Genomic DNA, 19367 nt, shown 5'->3' with positions numbered 1-19367 from the left:
GGAATTTTATATATCAGCTGACCAGAGAAAAGCAAAAATTGTGTTTTCTTCTATGACCATCCCGAACAATGAACCCCTTCGCCCAGGGTTGCCAAGCCTAATTCCTTCTGTTGCATCCGCCTGCAACTGCAGTGGCGAGGCGAGAGTGTGTTCGCGGTTTGCTTCGCATTGTGAGAGAAGAGAACGAGAGAAGCAGGAGCAGCGAAGGAGCCGGCAGGACAATGTGGAGGATGAAAGCAATAACCAAATTTGCTTACAAGCAACAAAAAGGTGAGATGAAATTTCTCAAATTTCTTAAAACGTTTCCACTTTCCATAGAAAGTATTGTGGCCATTAAGCTGATTTTCCATGCTAAATTTTGTGCTTTCAATGGCTTCGCGCGACTGGGTGCATTTTGCCACCTGACATATTTATTTTCATTTTTATTTATTTAAAGCTTGCTTAAATTAAATGTGGGTCTGCTCATTTTGCTGAAACCCAAATTTAATTTATTGAGCAGTAATTATATTCACTGCATAATAATAAATAAATATTATTTGTGTCCTATTTTTTTGGGCTTTTCCAATGCGCTGGTATATGGCCCGCGCCAGCCACCAACCGCCAATCTGTCAATCATCCCCTGAATCATCAGAGCCCTCTATCTGCCTTACCGTGGGCTACCAAGAGCGCCACCTGCACCCCCTTCCCCTAAAATTCGAACTAGAGTCCATTCGAACTACCTGCACAAAAGTAGTGTTTTTCAAAGAGTTTTGTTGTTAAGCGCAGAACTCGATTCATTGCTTTCCATTAAACTAGATTTTTGATAGTAAATTTCTTCAGCAACAATCGTTTTATTAAAATGAATTTATGTTTATCATTGCAAATTTGTTATATTTTTATGATAAAAAACTTAAAAATATTTTCAATTCCAGACGCACCACTGGCACCACTCACGATGGATTAATTGACGAAAGAAGAAAAATGAAGTTTGTCTGCATTTGCTTAAAGTAAGTAAATTGATGAAATATGTATTTTGGCTACATTCCCCAAACTAAAATAACCAGCAAGAAACCTTGAAATTAAATTTTTATTTTTTATTTTCGTTGAAACTTTTTTAATAAACTGAATTTAAATTAAGCGTCTAACATTTGCTATCTTATTTTTTAGAAATGTTGGAAACTGAGCACTGCTGGAAAAGTTGGAGAACCGCATAAAGCGACCCGGATGACTGGCTGACTCATCTGACTGACACTTGAACATCAGGTGATTAGATTAGATTAGATTAGATATTTTTATTCATTCTTTTGAGCACAAAATATACAGTCATCAACTAGCACAATAATACCACCGAACAAGGTAATGTCGCTCTTAGAACACGTCAGTCCTTATTTTACTAATTAAATTTATGTCCGAAAAATTCGAACTTGTCATAAAACAAATTATTAGATAACTCTTTTCTTACAAGTTTTTCAAATTGTACGCTTTGAATGCTATTTTTTATGGAAACAGGAAAGTGATTGAAAACTTTAGCAACCATTGTAAGAGGGTTTTGACAACTCATATTTAGGGTGCTGCTTCCAACGTATAAATCACACTCATGTGTCGTGGCACTTCTTGTATTATACATTTTGGCATCTGGCATGTCCTTTTTTAATTTAAATTTATCTGGATACTTTTTAACAAATTTCATGCATTCTAGTAAATAAAGGCAGTAGGCTGGTAAAATTTCAAATTTTTCAAATAGCGGTTTACAAGAATCTAGTTTAACGGGGCCTCTCCAGTATTGGACACCGGCCATAGAACGGACAACTCTTTTTTGCGCCAATGACACCTGGTCCATGTGAGTTGAACCACCCCATATGACAATTGAATACAAAATATGGCTTTGAACATAAGCAAAATAGACCTCTCGAAGTCTTTCTCTGGGGAGATGACCTCTTAACATAGTTAACATAAATGCAGTGCTTCGAAGTTTATTCACCACTGCTTCACATTGCGGAAGCCAGCTTAATGTATCAGACAAGGTAACACCAAGTATTTTACCTTGTTTGCAAACTGTTACTAATTCGTTAGATAAAATCACATCAGGCTGTACAATAGATTTTGTTTGGGGTGTGTGAATTTGAAGAATATTAGTTTTTTTTGCATTCAGTTTTAAGAAATTTATTGAAGCAAAATCAACTACTTGGTTGTTTACTTTAATTGTTTTCAAGTTGACTTCAGAATATGATTTGGCTCTAATAATAACTGAGGAGTCATCAGCAAAAAGTATTAGGCAAGCAATAACAATATATAATGGGAAATCATTACTATACGTGGTCCAGCCAAAAGGGCCGAAAGTGGTGCCTTGAGGAACTCCCATTGAGCTGGATGCCAATTCAGATTGTATCAGTTTTTCAACATTATTATCATCAAAAGTTTTAAATTGCACATATTGTTTTCTATCTAAAAGGAAGCTGCTTACCCATGATATAGCAGCAGGGTCTAAACCATACAATTCTAGTTTTTTTAACAAAATGTCTGGCACAAGACAGCCAAACGCATTTGAAAAGTCGTACAGTATTAAATTGACCTTATCTCGCTTCTCAATACAATCATATAACTCAGTTACCATATCAAAGAGTGCTGTTAGAGTGGATTTCTTTTTGCGGAAACCATGTTGTGCTTCTGAGAGAAAGTTATTTTGTTCAAAATAATATTCTAGGCGATTTAGAAATTTTTTTTCAAAAACCTTAGATATGGAAGAAGTTATAGCTATGGGCCTGTAATTATTTGGATCTGTTTTTTCCCCCTTTTTAAAAAGTGGAGTTATTTTGGAAATTTTTAAATTATCAGGAAAAATTCCTTTGATGAACGATTCATTAATTATATGACAAAGTGGAGCTGTAATTAGGGGAGCAATTTCAATATTTTTTAGTGTTTTTACAGAAATCCCATCCCAGCTTGTACTACTTTTTGATTTAAGTTTGTTTATGACATGCAAGATTTCACATTCTGTGGTGAGCGAAATTGAAAAACTATTTGTCGGATTGTTGACAATTCTATTTGAAGCGACATCACATGAGTTCTCATCAAGAAAGGGGGGGTTTTCTACAAAGTTATTATTCAAGAGACTTGCTATGCACTGTAAATCAGTAATTTTTTCGTTATTTACAACTAGAGCAGAAATTTGGTCATTTTGATTAGATTTTCCGGTAAGTTTTTTTACCAAGTTCCATGCAGCCTTTCCTTTATCAGGTGCGGAATGTATTTTGCGCGCATTTTCTTTCTGAGCATCACTCCTGATGCAGAATGCTAAATAATTTTTAGATGATTTATATTCTGATTTAAGCTTGGCTAATTTTTCTGCTTGTAAAGAACTTAGGTTTGGGCTACGAGCGTTAATAAATTTATTAAAAACTCGAATTTGTTCACCTAGTTCTCGGACTTTAATTTTTTGGAGTTTAGTGTGGTCAGACAGGTTGACTTTCCTTGATTTGTTGCCTCGTATAATTTTTTTAGTTAATGGAAAAGCAGAATTATACATATTTATCAGCTTAGTCATGAATGTGTCACTTTTTTCATGAATTGTTTTTTGTTCGTATACATCATTCCAGTTAGCATTTTCCAGACTACTGTAAAATAATTGCCAATTTTCATCTGATAAGTTACGGTTAAAAATCCAATGGTCTTTAATGGCTTGATAACAAATTTGAAAATTACAGGAGACCCCATCATGGTCAGAAAAATCTACTCTGTGAACGTCTGAAGTATATTGGCAATCAAAGTTAGAGAAAATATGGTCAATCAAACTAATGGAGCCATTGAAAATCCTAGTTGGTTTGGCACTATTGAGAAAATTAAAATTGTACGAAGACAAAATTTCAATAAGTTTATGTGATTGTGAGTTATTTTTTAAAAGGTCTATATTAAAATCACCAAATAATATTATTTCTTTTCCTGGTTGCACATTCTGCTCTAATATTGACTCCAATTTATCAAAAAATTCATTTAATTGTGTCAAACTGTTATTTATATTATTCGATGGTCTATAGATCAAAATTAATTGGATATTATTATTTTCTATTTGAATTGATGCTGAGCAAATCTCAATAGCTCAACTGATTCAACTGATTTCAGATTAAAAACTCTGGTTTTGAATTTACAACTATCATTAATCAAAAGTGCGACACCGCCTCGGTTCTGTTTTTTTCTTCCAAAATATGAGAGAAGAGAGAAATTGGGAATTTTTAGACATTTTAGGTTCAAGAAATGTTTATTGGGTTCGAATTTAGGGCAACTATGCCCCATACATGAACTCATCCAAATAAATGACAAAAAACGAAAATTTTAAGAGAGAGAGAAAACATTAGTATTGCTCAAAATATTGCTTTTTCAGTACCGATTTAAAAAAATTAACATTTTCATTCAAACATAGATTTGATGGTAACTCATTCCAAAGCCTATAGCATTGAACTTGAAAACAGTTTTCCGGTACCTCCACACTAACAAACGGTGCGAGCAATTTCATTCGGTGCGCTCTCGTGCGCCCGAGCAAATTTACATCATACATTGTCGTAACGTAATCGTTCAAGTACTCTGGACTATTTTTATACAAGATTTTGTGTGTCTGAACTAGAATTTTCAATTTATGCCTATCCGCGATTTTCAGAATTTCACATTTTTTATACAAGGGTGATAAATTTTGTCCGATCTTTACATCAAAAATATACCTGATCAAATGATTTTGCAGTACTTGCAATTTGTTAATTTGCGTGGCTGTCAAATTACAGTAAACAATGTCACAATAATCAAAGTGTGGCAGAATCAAGCTTTTGACAAGTCTTATACGGACTTTCTCGGGAGTAACATTTCTGAATTTTTCAATACTTTTTAAAGTACCGTAAACTTTTTGCGATATTCTAGACACTTGCGCGTTCCAAGACAAATTCTTATCAAACATAACACCAAGATTTTTCGCATCTTGCACAAAATTTAACTCAACATCATTTAAATATAATTTTTCACTTAACATCGCAGAGATTTTAGAATTATTTCGTTCAGAACAAACAAACATAGCTTGCGATTTACTCGGGTTGAGTTTCAGTCCATTCGCTTCCGACCAATACACGACATCTCTTAATACTTCGTTCATGATTTTAACACACTCGTTTACATTATTCGACAGGCAGCTAAGATAAAGCTGAGTGTCGTCCGCATAAACGTGATACTTGCACCTATCCTTTAAGACTGCCGATAAATCGTGCGTGTACAGAGAAAAAAGGAGCGGCCCAAGAACTGAACCCTGGGGCACGCCACATTCAATATTCATCCACTTAGAAAAATTTCCATCACTGTTCTTAATTGCATGCTGACGGCCTGATAAATAACTTTCAAAGAAGCGCAAAGCAGGTGCAGAAAAATTCAATTGATTTAGTTTACTCAGCAAAAGACCATGGTCAACCAGATCAAATGCTTTTGAGAAATCAAGAAAAACCATTAACGTTACTTCATTTTTAAACATAGAAACTCTCAAATCCTCAGCAATTTTTAACAGAGCCGTTGTCGTGCTGCGCAATTTCCGAAATCCGGATTGAAGCCTATCAAGGACCTCATTTTTTAATAAAAATTCCATCATTTGATCAAAGACAATTTTTTCCAACACTTTTGAAACAACACATAACAAGCTAATTGGCCGGAAATCAGAACTACTTGCGGGGCTGCGAACTTTTGGCAGAGGCATCAAAATAGCTTTTTTCCAGATAGCTGGGAAATATGACGTTTGCAGCGCAGAGTTGATAATAAACGTGAGAGATGGCAGAATTACATCAATAATCATGAGCAGCATTTTGTTACAAATATTGTCGGTACCTTCAGAGGGTGACTTTATACTTTTCAGCGCTAATTTCACTTCCAATGGGGTTACATGGTTAAAATAAAATTTATCGCCTGAAATTTTACGAGGGATTGAGAAATTTTTATCAATTTTGTTCAAAATATTAGAGGGTCTTTTCACGGTCAAATCATTTACAAGGTCGTCAGAACTTAGAGAAAGCTCGGCAACTCTGGATTTATCTTTCACCAAACCTAAGCCTCGCACCTTACTCCACATATGCTTTGTTCCTGAGATTTGATTTAAACTGTCAAAAATCACTGATTTTTGGAAATTTAAAATTTTTTGTTTAACTTTGTTTCTCAGTGATTTAAACAAATTAAATGCAATTATATTGCCATCTGAATCTGCCTTTCTTCTCGCCTTATCCCGGTCTTTAATCAACGCTTTGACACCAGATGGGAATGAGGGCTTAAATTTTTTCATTATTTTAATTTTTTTCTTTGGTGCTACTTGATCAAACAGCGATAAAATTTTTTTATTAAAAGATCCAACTCTCGCTTCAAGTGAAATATTTTCAACTTCCTCGTGCCAACTTATTTTAAACGCTTCAGTACTTAACAAGTTGCGATCAATTTTACCAAACTCACGGATGTATTTAAAGTCACTCATACTCTCTGGAAGCTCACCTTCAATAATAACATAAAGCATTTGATGGTGTGAGAGCATATTAAACAATTTGCCAAAGCCTGCATAACTAACTTCTGGAGAAACCATTATTGCATCAATTGTTGTGACTGCGTTATAAGAAATGTGCGTGTTTTCAATGGGAAGCCTTTTGATGCCGAGCTGTTTAATATGTGCCTCTAAGTTATTAAGGAGATTTGAATTTACTTTGAAGTTACAGTTGAAATCTCCGAGCAGAACACAATTATCGTATTGAAAATAAATATTTTGCATTTCATTAAAAAGATCTTCAAAATTAACTTGTGGTGATGGCCTTCTATAGACAGCCACAAGCAAAATCTTTTCATTCAAAATTTGAACTTCCACCATTAAATACTCTGCCGAATTATTTTTACTCTCCGAAGAGGCGCAGACCACTTTGAACTTTAAATTACGTTTTAAGTAAAAAGCAACACCGCCGCCGCGAGTTTCTTTCCTATCGTGCCTGATTAATTTATATCCTTCGATTTCATACCTTTTATCAATATTATGTTTCTCTTTGAGCCACGTTTCGGATATACAAACAACATCAACAATTTGCAAAGATAAATTTGTTCGGAGCAAACGCACATGATCCAAGTCCGCGAGTGACTGAGCATTTATACTAACAACTTTTAAATAATTTTCTGCTTTTTTCTTCTTATCACAAAAAAAGTGTATAACTTCACTTACTAGTTTCAGTTTTGGCTGTTCACATCTGAGTCCGACCCTCGCTTGCTGTTGGCCGATCGCAGCCTGTCCAAGCTCCTCGTCGACTGGCCCCTCGGGGGTTGCTTTGCCTTGTTGTCCTTGCTGTTGGACTTGCTGTTGGGAGGGGCTGAGGCAAAACCCTGTTGGGACCCGCCGGCTTGGGACTCGGAGGGCTGCTCGTTGGGTGAGAGTAAGGCTGCAGCTCGGTTCCTCTTCTTATTCCTCTTCTGCTTGGGTCGACCGTCTCTGGTATCTGAGCTGGACCCCTCACTCTCACCATCCATCTGCTGCTGCTGGTCGAACTGTGGCACGTACTTGCGGAGCCAGCCGTCCTTGGCCACCTCGGCAGCCGAGATCTCATGCCCATTGAGCTCAAGACCCCGGCGCGGCGCAATTTTGACTGGACTCCGAGCTTTCTAGCAGTCTTATGGGCCTCGACCAGCTTCCGCCTGACCTTTCGTTCCTCTGGTGTTAGGTCATCGGACACGACAATTCCAGTTCCTTTCAGATTTGAAACATTTTTCATTACTGAAAATTTGGCTTGGTCGGTTTTAAATTTTAGAATAACCGGGCGCTTCGCAGCGTCCTCTTTGCCGATCCTGAAAGTGGCCTCAAGCAGCTCGTCCTGCGGACGGTGAGGCAGCTTCAGCTTGTTGAAAAGGAGATCGCCGACGGCGCTCTGCAAGTTGGTAGCAGTAGGCACGCCGAAAACCACCAGGTTTTTCCGCCGCAGGTCGGCTTCGTGCGAGGCCAGGCGATTTTCCAGTTGGGTGACTCGGACAGACAATTTAGCGTTTTCCGATTCCAAATGTTTCACTTTTTCGGCCCCCGCCTCCACCTTGGCCACCAAATCATCCATCGTTGTTTTCAGCGCCCCAATATTTTCATTAGTGAATTTCAATTTCTCATTGAGCTGGCCGTCGAGAGCTGACAGAAAGAAAGCTTTATCGTCCTCATTCAAAGGGCCAGGATTGCTTTCAATATCGCCCATAGTAAGCAGTAGAAGAGACAAATAGAGGCCGGTGCCGAGAAAAATAGTCAGGATTGTTAGTCCGTTTCCTACCTCCACAGACAGTTTGGCGACGATACAGCTGGTTGGCGAGCGAGTTGTCAACAAGCCGTGAGGCAGCAGCAGGAATCTTGCAGGTTCGTGCACGTCAAGGCCGCAGCCCCGGCGCGCGATTTTCCTCCTCGCCGCTCGGCTGGTTCGTCCTTGAAAGCAACCGTAATGGGCGAGCAATTGCCAGACAGGAAAAGCCGGCCCCCGGACAGAAGAGGCGCCGTCCGCGCCGTCCGATTGCCGGTGTCCCGTCTGGAACCATTCACGATGACTCTGGTCATGGTGTCCGGATGGTGGCAGCCGGAGAACCGCTGAAAAACACAGAAATAGCAGCAGCCGCTGCAGCGAACGTCTATCAGCGGCCATGCTTCCCCCTCTCTCTTTTATATCAACTGCATCCAGCCAAGTTTCACAAATTCCAATAATAGCAGGCTGTTTTTCTAATGTCAGAATATAATTTTCAAAGAGAGATAATTTTGTTGTTGTATTAATTCCCTGTGCGTTAAATAGGAAAAGTTGTAAACTATTGTGTTTGTTACATTGATTGCTCACTCGACGTTGATTCACTTTGTGCGAAGGTGTTTTATTTGCGGACCCGGTGAACCTCTGAGAGGAAGCACACGGGGTGAGTTTTTTGTTACCGGCTGTTTCTTCGAAGCGCCCGGAGCGGATATCTTCTTAGCATTCAACCGGGTCAGCGGTTTAGGAGGAGGAACTTGAACATCAGCAGCATGCACAGTGGTTGTGGCAAGGACGACCTCAGCAGGACCATGGGCATTGGTGACGTCAAGGAGAACGTCGGTTGGGCAGCTGAAACTTCCACTAACATCAGGAGCAGGAAATTGCTCTCCATTGGCCTCACTGATGGCCGCTGGAGGAGAATTTTGTTGGCTATTCTCACCTGAGGTAAGTGGTGGGGTGGGTCCGGGCGCAGAAGGAAAGGGTGCCCCAGTCTCCACACAGGCTTCCGTACTGCGCCCAGCTGCTGGCCAACCCTTCGCTGGGATGACTGTAGCGGCGGCGGCTTTAAGGGCACCGCCTCGCCCGGGGGGGGGGGGGGGGGAAGGGGTTGCTGTTGTCCTTTGTCTGCGTTGACGTCGTGGTGGTGTCGGTTTGTTTGGCGAGGTCGGACAGCAACCGCTCGGTCGCAGACTTTTTGGGTTTGTTGCTTGAGGCGTTCGAGTGCTTGCTGTCGACGATGGAGTTTTCGAAAGACACGTCCGGAAGGGAGGCCGTGGTAGATTTTGAGGGACTGGGCTGAACGGAGGGGCTGCAGACTTCGGGGGTTGCCACGGGTGGACCCGGCAGTGGCCTTGCAGGAGAGGCGGCCACCGTCGAGTACAAGAGACGCTCATCCGGCTGCATGTAAATGAAGACCCTTGTTTTGGAACCACTAAAGGCCTCGATGATAATATCCTTGACTTGGTGCCACGGCAGTCTGTCGAGGCCGGCGCCAATGCGTGGCATGGCCAGGGTAGCCACCCCCAGCGTGGCACACAGTTCGGCAAGCTGCAGAACAGCGGCGCGGAAGTCTTGAAGAGTGGGTCTTTTTCCTTTGGTAAATTGTTTGGTTACTAAATAAAAGATGTATTTATCCTGAAGCGCCAGCGTGGCAACCTCTCCGACTTGTTTGTTTTGCTCTCTTAAGTATTGCAGGCAGCCGAAGCGTTCACGGAATTCGACGGCGACGCCCTTGGTCATGAGGAGGTCGGCGCCGACGCAGTGGGCCATCGCGGCCTCCGGTGGGGCGTCGGCAAAGAGGTCGCCGTCAACCTCGAAGACATTTATCTGATGACGGAGAATAGGGTGAACCTTGAGTTGTTCACGTTCGAACTCGAGAAAGTTCTCAGATTCAGATTCAGATTCAGATAATATTTATTCCGTATAGATCAACATATGTACAGAAATAATCTTTGGAATAGGTCACTGTAATACAGCTATATCTCAATATAACTATAATACAGCTTACTAAATTTAAAATACATTTAAAATACAGTTCACACAATTTTACACAAAAAATATTCATGCACGTCATAGAACATTTTGTCGTAGAATATTAATTCCAATTCCTTCTTAAACACTTGATAACTATCAATGCTTTTGATTCTATCGGGAAGATGATTGAAAATTCTAGGGATCATGATGTGAGGGGACTGCGCAGTCAGCAACAGTCTGTTTGGTTTGACAAATAAGTCTTGCTCCGCTATAGGTTTATTTCGAGTACTGCGATTCTGGTGCACCTTGCTTTCAGAATTTTTGAGGAACAATTCAGGATACTTTTTGTAAAATTTAACACATTCAAAGGCGTACACAGAGAAAGCTGGCAGGATCTGAAATTCTTCAAAAAGTGGTCGGCAAGACTCGACAGGTGTCAATGCCTTCCAGTATCTTTTACCTGCCATCGCACGGATAACTCTCTTTTGAGCAATGAAAACCTATTCCAACATAGGCGACCCACCCCAAATTACAATTGAGTATAGTAAGTGACTTTGAACATGGGCGAAATATACATCTCTTAGCAATTTAGTTTGAATGCGCTGCCTTAATTTAACAAAAAGGTACGTGGTACTTCTCAGTTTCGCTATAACCTGATCGCATTGGGTGCTCCAGTTCATTGTATCAGAGAGCATTACACCAAGTATTTTTGCTTGATTTACCACTTCAATTTCAGCGTCGTTAATTCTGATTACAGGCGGTTCCAATTTACTAGTTTGAGCAGTATGCATTTGCAGCACCTGAGTTTTCTTTTCGTTCAATCTTAAGCGGTTATTACTGGCAAAATCAATCATTTTGTCATTAGCCACAGCAGTTTTTTCGTTCAAGGCTTTGTAGTTTCTAGCCTTTACAATAAAAGATGAATCATCTGCGAACAAGATAAGAGCGGCGACAATGATTTTTAAGGGCATATCATTACCGTAGGAGGAATAGCCAAAAGGGCCCAATACTGTTCCTTGTGGTACGCCAATCGAAACATTTTCCATTGTTGACTCAAATAATTTTTGCTCGCCATTTTCACCCACACCAAAAAGTTGAACAAGTTGTTTTCTATCAGTAAGAAAGGACTTTAACCAAAGGAGGGATACATCATCAATTCCAAATTTTTTCAGTTTTGCAAGCAGTATTTCGGGAACGACACACCCAAAGGCATTAGAAAAGTCATACAGAATCACATTGATTTTTTCTCTATTTTCCAACGAATCGTAGATTTCGGACACTAACTTAAAAAGTGCAGTCACTGTGCTCCTGCCTTTTCGAAAACCGTGCTGCTCGTCCGCAAGGAGATTGTTTTCAGCGAAATAGCTTTCAATTCTATTTAGGAAACATTTCTCAAATACTTTTGCTACAGAAGATGTTAAGGCTATTGGGCGATAACTACTAGCATCGGATTTCTCACCCTTCTTTTTGTACAATGGCTTGATTACAGTTAATTTTAGCACTTCCGGGAATTTACCAGTGCGAAACGACTCATTCACCATAAATGCCACAGGGAACACTATATAACCAGAAATCTTTTTCAACGTATCCATAGATAATCCATCCCAGCTAGATGATTTCTTTGACGGGAATAACTTCAAAATTTTTTCTGGTACACTCTCTCCATATGGGCGATTTTCTCCATTTCACAGTATGCTGGTTGTGGCTCACTGATCGGCGGGGTCGACGGCAGCTCGATGCCCATCTGCTCAAGAGTGTGGTGGACCCAGTTGAGGTCACTCATGGCCCTTGAGACGATGGCGGCGATCTTTCCGAGAACGCCGGCATTTTGATTGCTGGCGCCCCATGAACGGTCTGTTGGAGGACTTGTGGACGGACTTGGAGGCCTTCTCGACTTGCACAGGGCCTGGGTGGTGTCTTGAGGGGTTTCCATGTTCCAGCGGTCGGACCACCCCACCGGGGGCGGTATGTAGGGGTTAAAAGCGGGAGTAACGATTTGAGACATTTAAACAGTTCAGAAGGGGGCGTGTTTTTATGTATGTAACGCAAACTGCGCCATACTTTATCTAAATAAATCTTAATTATATTTTGGAAATAAATTTAGAGCCTTGTACGCTTAAAAATAATTGAGCTTGAATACTTCTTAAAAAACTTAAATCATTTTAAACGAAATTATAAAACTAAGTATGAAAATTCTTAAATTGTGACATATATCTGGCCGAGCGTGCTTTTGACTGACACTCTCATGTTAGTCTTATGGCACGTCCATCAAAAGCGCGCGACGCAAGTGATATAAGAACAGATCAAACTTTGTTAAACAAGAAATGTTATTCTGTAATTTTTTAATTACAATAATTAATCATTCTAAATATAATAATGATATCGGAAAATCAAATTTTGATATATTATTTATACTGTAATCTTGGGTTTTCCCCTCAAAATTGCTTGCAAGTCGAGTTTTTATAGATTTTTAATATTACAGAGTTATTGCTTGTTATTATTTTTATCATTTTTTTTTTATGCATATTTGACGTTAATTTATATTTTCTTGTGATGATGATGTTTTACTACGATCGTTTATTGGATGATAAATAAAATTTATATTTATAATTTGAACACATGCTTATTATGAATGAAAACTTTTTACCCCAATGAGTGACGTCAGAAAGCAAAGTGACGTCACAGAGTAAAGTGACGTCACAGAGTAAAGTGACGTCACAGCAAAAAAATAATACTAGAATAATGTGACTGGTTTAATGGCCAAAAATGCTGGAATAATGGCAGAATAAGACGAATTTAATATTAGTCCGTAACGCTATCGTCATATACCTGCTAACCTTAAAGACATATTATTTTGAGCTTATAGTACTATTGGGACTAACATTACACTCACATTTTCTCCTATTATCGTGACAGTAATAATATGAGAATAATGTTAGTTTCGTCCATAAGAAATAATATGTTTATAATGTGTCGATAATATTAGAATAATGCCTTAAATTTGTCTGGGAGTTATCATTGAAGAGAGTCCGACGCACAAAAGTCCACCTTATGTTTGACTCGCGACCGCACGACTGCCGCGCCAGCGAGAGAAGGAAAAATAAATTATTCTCCCGCGGCGCAGTCAATCGATTCTGCCTGCTGCTGCTCAATCGCTCGCCACTCTCTCGCCAGCACGCACCAAGCGCGTCTCGCTCGCTGTAATAATAAAATACATACTCTCTTCTGCTGCGGCCGACGCACAAAGTCCACCTATTATATGTTCAACTCGCGACCGCACGACTCCCGCGCCAGCGAGAGAAGGAAAAATAAATTAGTCACCCGCGGCGCAGTCTAAGGAGAGTAAAATAGTTAGGAGGGGCGAAGGGGCGGGACTCTCTGGGTGACCTTGGGCCCAGTCCTATCTTTTAACATTGAGCTGGGCCATAAGCCTCTCCTATCCTATTTTACTCTCCTTAGCGCAGTCAATCGATTCTGCCCGCTGCTGCTCGCCACTCTGTCGCAAGCAGGCACCAAGCGCGCCTCGCTCGCTGTAATAATAAAATACACACTCTCTTCTGCTGCGCGCGCTAAGTCCACACAATCAACCAGCGATAAAATAAAATTTCAACGAACAGAAATAGTTCACGAGATCCACTCTCTCTCGCGCTCGCACCGCTGCCGGCCCGCGTTAAAATAAAATACACACAGCCAGCCAAAATATTACAAGTATAAAAGTTGTATGCGCGACTCTCTCGCGCTCGCACCGCTGCCGCCCCTGTGTACAATACAGTCGCGCGTGGCCCTGCCTAATATTAAATAATAGCCCTACCATAACGAAATATTCTAAGTCCAAAAGTTGTATCCAGGTGAGTATCATCTTCTGTCCACTTTCACAGACTGCTTCTCCCTTCATCGGCTATTCCTGCAGCTATTTCCGACTTCCAATTCCAGCTATCGAGGGGTTTGATGAAAAGGGGATTACTCGGCAGGAGAGCTAATTCTTTTTCATTAACCCGAACCCCCCGCGTTTTTCTATGTTTTTGCACCCACGTTCCCTTTCTTTCCCGTTCTTGAAAGAAAGCGGAAGATATATTTATCCATTAATTAGTACTGCGACTAATCGCCTTGACGTGGAATTACGTTCCGAGACAACGAGATATTTGAGACAAAGCCGGTGTAAAAAAGTTAGAAAAATTCCTGTTGTGATAATAAACAATTTAAATTGAGGGCGAAAATTTCCCAAAATTAAAATTCTTTAAAACCACCCCAATCTGTCCGTATTGTTTTGTGCTGGACAGCTGTTTCGGCTATTTAAGCCTCATCAGCAGCTCTTTGCCTAGCAAATCAAATTCCACCCGCAGCGAGCTGCGAGAAGATGTTGCTTTGCTCGGCGCACAAATAACTGCTGGCTGCTTCTCGGCAACTTGCAGAGGAACGAAAAAGAGAGAGCTCGCGGCCTTCACCAGCGAACCACCCCCTCGTCCGACGCTTTCTTCCTTTTAAACACATCGAAAATGTCTCATCTTCGCCCTCAATTAAAATTGCTTATCATCACAACAGGAATTTTTCTAACTTTTTTACACCGGCTTTGTCTCAAATATCTCGTTGTCTCGGAACGTAATTCCACGTCAAAGCGATTAGTCGCAGTACTAATTAATTATTTCCCGTTTCGAGTGGTTTCTTTATTATTATTATTATTGTTCTTTATTGCATTATGGAATGTAATCACATGTAATGTCTCCCGTGCGACCCACCCATTTACAATTTTGTCAAATGAAACACACAGCAGGGAAAAAAGAAATTTAACATATTTACAAGTTATTTTTGTAATTTACATATTCCTCCTCAGTATAGAACTTGTGAAAACTAACAAACTTTTTTAACAAGCCCACAAACTGAGGGAATCTCAACTCCAATCGAATAGATACAGGCAAATTATTATAACAAGCGCGACAAGCAAATGAGCGGATTTTGTCTCGAAATAGCACACGTCTGGACCGGCACGTACAACTCGAACTTAGATTCTCAAAAAATATATTTATCCCTTGCTTTTTCCACCACCACCTCTTCTATTGACGCTCGTTAGCCGCCTTTCATCAGCAGATTTATATATTATAGAATCTTCTTATTCCACTTCAACGTGTTCTATTTCTCATAATAAACCAGTAATCCCTGGACGAAATGCTGTTTCCATTTTTGCTTGATAGAAATTAACGTTTGTAAAATGCATATCATGTAATATATATATATTTTTTTAATTATTTTGAATTCCATTAGTTGTTAAAAATTATTGACTCAACAATCATGTTTTCAAATATCTCCCAGAAAAAGATTTACACTACTTTTGCACTACTTTTCCACTACAAATTTAACATTGCTGCTTATGGGGGATCTTTCTTGCTTCTCCTCTTCCCTCTCTCTTCCACCCTGACGGATCTGTCGGAGGCCGCTCCCCCGGCTCGCTCACTTTAGGGTCCCAAAAAAGTTTGGCCTTTACCAAACAGAGGGTGCTGATGCTGATATTGTGCTCCCTAAGCATTTATATCACAGAGTTGAATAAACAGAGTGAGCGTACTCGATTGACCTTCCATTGATTATTATAATTGCTATATTAGTAATTTTTGCTGATGACTCAATATAATAATAATAATTAGGTTTTATCAATCAACTAAATACAACATCAAGTAATTGAATGATTGAGGGAGCTCGCACGCCATTAGTTATTCGGCGGGGGTGGGCAAGCCTTTGACTAACCCTCCTCAAATACTGCAGGGGAAAACCACCCCCGAAAACCCTGCAGCTGAGTCTCAATCTTCCAAGTTTAAGCATTCAAATTTACATCTCCAATATTCATTCATATCATAGAATTGACACTTCAGCATTACATATTTGACACTTTTAACAAAGTTGCCATAGTCAGCTATTTCTTTCAATACATTGGGTAATTTGTTATATACTCGTGCTACCATTATCTCAGGACTTTCATTCACACAATTTAGTGAGCTTGGCCTTACAAATAAATCTGTTTCAACATATGCAGTAGCACGCGTAGTTCGCACTACAACACCTGGAACATCACGATTCATTTTAAACTTTTCAGGAAATTTGCGCACAAACTTAACACACTCCAAAATATATAATGAATAGACTGTAAGAACTCCAAATTTCACAAATAGTGGTCTACATGAGTCAAGTGCCGAATTACTTCTCCAATATTGAACGCCAGCCATCGCTCTTATTACTCTTTTCTGCGCAAGAAAAACATCTTTCATATGTGTAGAGCCACCCCAGATTACAATCGAGTAGAATTCGGCTAGCCGCATATGCATGATAGGCTTGGACCAAAGTCGATTCTAGAACTTTTTCTCGTAACATGATAAATAAATACGTAATACTACGCAACTTAGTAACCACTTCGCTGCACTGTTTATTCCAATTCATTGTATCTGTTAACGTTACTCCTAGAAGGCGACTACTGTTCACCACAGACAATTCCTCATCCTCAATCGATATTTCAGGCTGGATTATATTCCTCGTTTGAGCGGTGTGCATTGTCATTACCATAGTCTTATTCGGATTCAATTTCAGGTGATTATCACTCGCATATTTCACCATGTCAGAGTTTGCTTGTATTGTCTTTTCATTCACCTCAGAGGCAGTTTTACCTTTCACTATCACTATCATTTACTATCTTCATACTTTTCCAGGCTGCAAAATGTAAAGAAATCTGAAGAGAGGGAACTCTGGACATCATATGTTAAAAATTTTTACCCTGCAGTAAAAATTGTGAACTCTCTTCAAGTTTGTGATTTACACTTTGAGATGCACATGATACAAGATTCTGGCTCTCGAAAAATGCTAGTAGAGGGTGCCTTCCCCAGCATTTTTGTGGCAAACAAATTTAATTCATCATACGCTGATGCGAGAAAGAGAATCTCAAGCGCACTTCCAGAAGTTGCAAGTTAAATGTTAAATATTTAAAATTGTTCAACATCAAGTTAAAATATTTAAATTATCCATACCCGATGGCCTCTTACGGTATTGAAATTATTTGGCAACATCTCAGTGAAAAAGATTTTGAAGAACTAGAAAAAGTGAAATCTCGATATTTTAAGATAGTAATGGGAGTTTCAAAATACAACAAAAACACCTATGTGTACAAATTAGTCGATGAGAAATTGTTTGTTACCGATTTGAAAGAAAAATACGATCTCCCGGAGACGGGTAATTATGTCAAGTTCCTTGAGAGCTATAATTCTGAACATGAAAATAGGTTTAATGTGAAATTCAATGACACGCCGGCAATGAGAAATGATGTATGGAAACAACCCTTGTTTGATAAAAGACATGTGTTTTGTCGCTTTGCCATGCACGGCTTTCATAATCAAATCTGTAGCAATAGTTCCGAGCGCCAACAGTGTTTCGAGGAAAGTGATTCATGCGTGTGTTTGCTATGCGGTGAGAAATGCACCCAATATCATCTGGCTGAGTGCAACCACCGAGTGCTTAGCATTAATGACTATTCTAAAAATAAGTGAAAAACTTTGGAAACCCTGTCGCGCAAACTGATAAAATAAATTGTGAATCTTAATTTTAACCTTCTAAGATGTAAGTTGAAAGTTGTACTCAATTGAGTTTTCAATAAAGACCATATATAATTATCCATGTGTTATAAAATAAATCTCTGACTCTGGTACTGGTTGAACATGACACCGGTCGAGATGGGACTCGACTTTCGATTCTCGATCAGTGTCGGCAGGTGTCAATTTGGCACATTTAAAAAATAAATTAACAAAAATTGAAAAAAAAATATTATATTACAGTACCAAAAAAATTAAAATAAGAATATATAAATTTCTAAATTAATATTTAAATTCAAATATTAATTAATAATTATTAAGGTTATCCAATGTATGTTTGATGCAATAAAAGACATTAACTTTTAAAATAAAAAATGAAAGAGTAAAAATTAAAAAATATAATACGTAAAATTATTATTTTTATTTGCATGACAAATTAAAATTATTTATAAAAAAGAAATAATGTTAAAATAAAATGTTTTTAGGAAATATTGCAATATATAATTAATGCGCTTTTAAATATGAATTCACAATCTTTCTAATTAATTAAAAATCAATTCTTTAAACCTACTGTGACATTGTAAGAAAATAGTAAAAATTTAAAAAAAATCTTTGTTGCTAAATAAATTATATTTTGCCCAAAAATGCAGGCACCTGGTTCTAAAAAGAGTCGTCGGAAGTTAATCGAGAGCTCTCCGACAGGAGAGAAGTCACCCCAGATGCCCTCTGTTCCGAATAATATGCAACTGGACGTCAGCGGCTGTGAACCTTCGCTTGATATGCTTCTCTGGGCGCCGTTAATTATTCAGCTATCTACGAGATCGTCACAAGGCAAGACATTTATGATTTGATAAAAAGCGAGCAAGAAGCAGTCGCAAAAACATTTCCTTCCTTAGTATTTGCGGAAGAAACACCTATCCGTCAACACTTTAATGACGATTGTGCCTCTTTAGAATGTAAGTTAAATGAATGGATTTCTTTTGCTGAAAAACCAGAAACACGCGCTCCATGTGAAATAAAATTGGAATTTGAAAAGCTCAAAAAAACATACACTCTGCGCTGGAGAAACTACATGAAAAACTTGGCTGTCATTCAGAATAAAGAGAAAATAATTAAGCATGACGAGGAATTCAACAAATACAAAATTGTTAATGATCAGTTGCTTAAGGAAAATGCCAGAGTAAACAGAATACTCAAAACTTTGCAAAAAAAACTTAACCGAAGTAATCACAAAGTGGTTTCTATGCAGACATTGTTAGCAAAATTATAAGAGGAAACCATTTTTAGCCCAGAAATTGAAGAGAGGCTAAAAAATCTCCTTCCTGAAACTGGCTTTGCATTTTTGCAGCGAATTGGCAAGCAGGTCAATGAAGGAGCGAACAGAAAAGAGCATTTCACTGAAAAAGAAAGAGAATTTGCTCTCACCCTGCACTTCTACTCAACTTGTGCATACGAATTTGTACGCAGTAATTTTCCTTTTGCTCTACCATGCGTGCAAACAATTAAAACTTGGTTGCGTGCAGATTCAGATTCAGATAATATTTATTCCGTATAGATCAACATATGTACAGAAATAATCTTTGGAATAGGTCACTGTAATACA

At 39.0% G+C, this 19367-nt stretch overlaps 1 protein-coding gene and 1 long non-coding RNA gene across 4 annotated transcripts in view; one reads left to right on the top strand and one right to left on the bottom strand.

Annotated features, from left to right (window-relative positions):
- LOC132204966 (protein trachealess-like) overlaps positions 1–19367 on the bottom strand; it is a 224560-nt gene that overhangs the window by 145190 nt on the left and 60003 nt on the right. The gene's annotated exons all lie outside the window — the stretch shown is intronic.
- On the top strand, positions 84–17832 carry LOC132204970 (uncharacterized). The gene is made up of 5 exons (XR_009442638.1): positions 84–270; positions 912–986; positions 1147–1242; positions 16703–16772; positions 16892–17832. It is a non-coding gene; the product is annotated as an uncharacterized LOC132204970 (long non-coding RNA).

The sequence above is a fragment of the Neocloeon triangulifer genome, unplaced genomic scaffold, assembly GCF_031216515.1.
Source record: "Neocloeon triangulifer isolate White Clay Creek 2 clone unplaced genomic scaffold, ASM3121651v1 ptg000026l, whole genome shotgun sequence".
Classification (NCBI taxonomy): domain Eukaryota; kingdom Metazoa; phylum Arthropoda; class Insecta; order Ephemeroptera; family Baetidae; genus Neocloeon; species Neocloeon triangulifer.
Note: the sequence above shows the minus strand (reverse complement) of the source record. Positions and strands in the feature narration are given on the sequence as shown.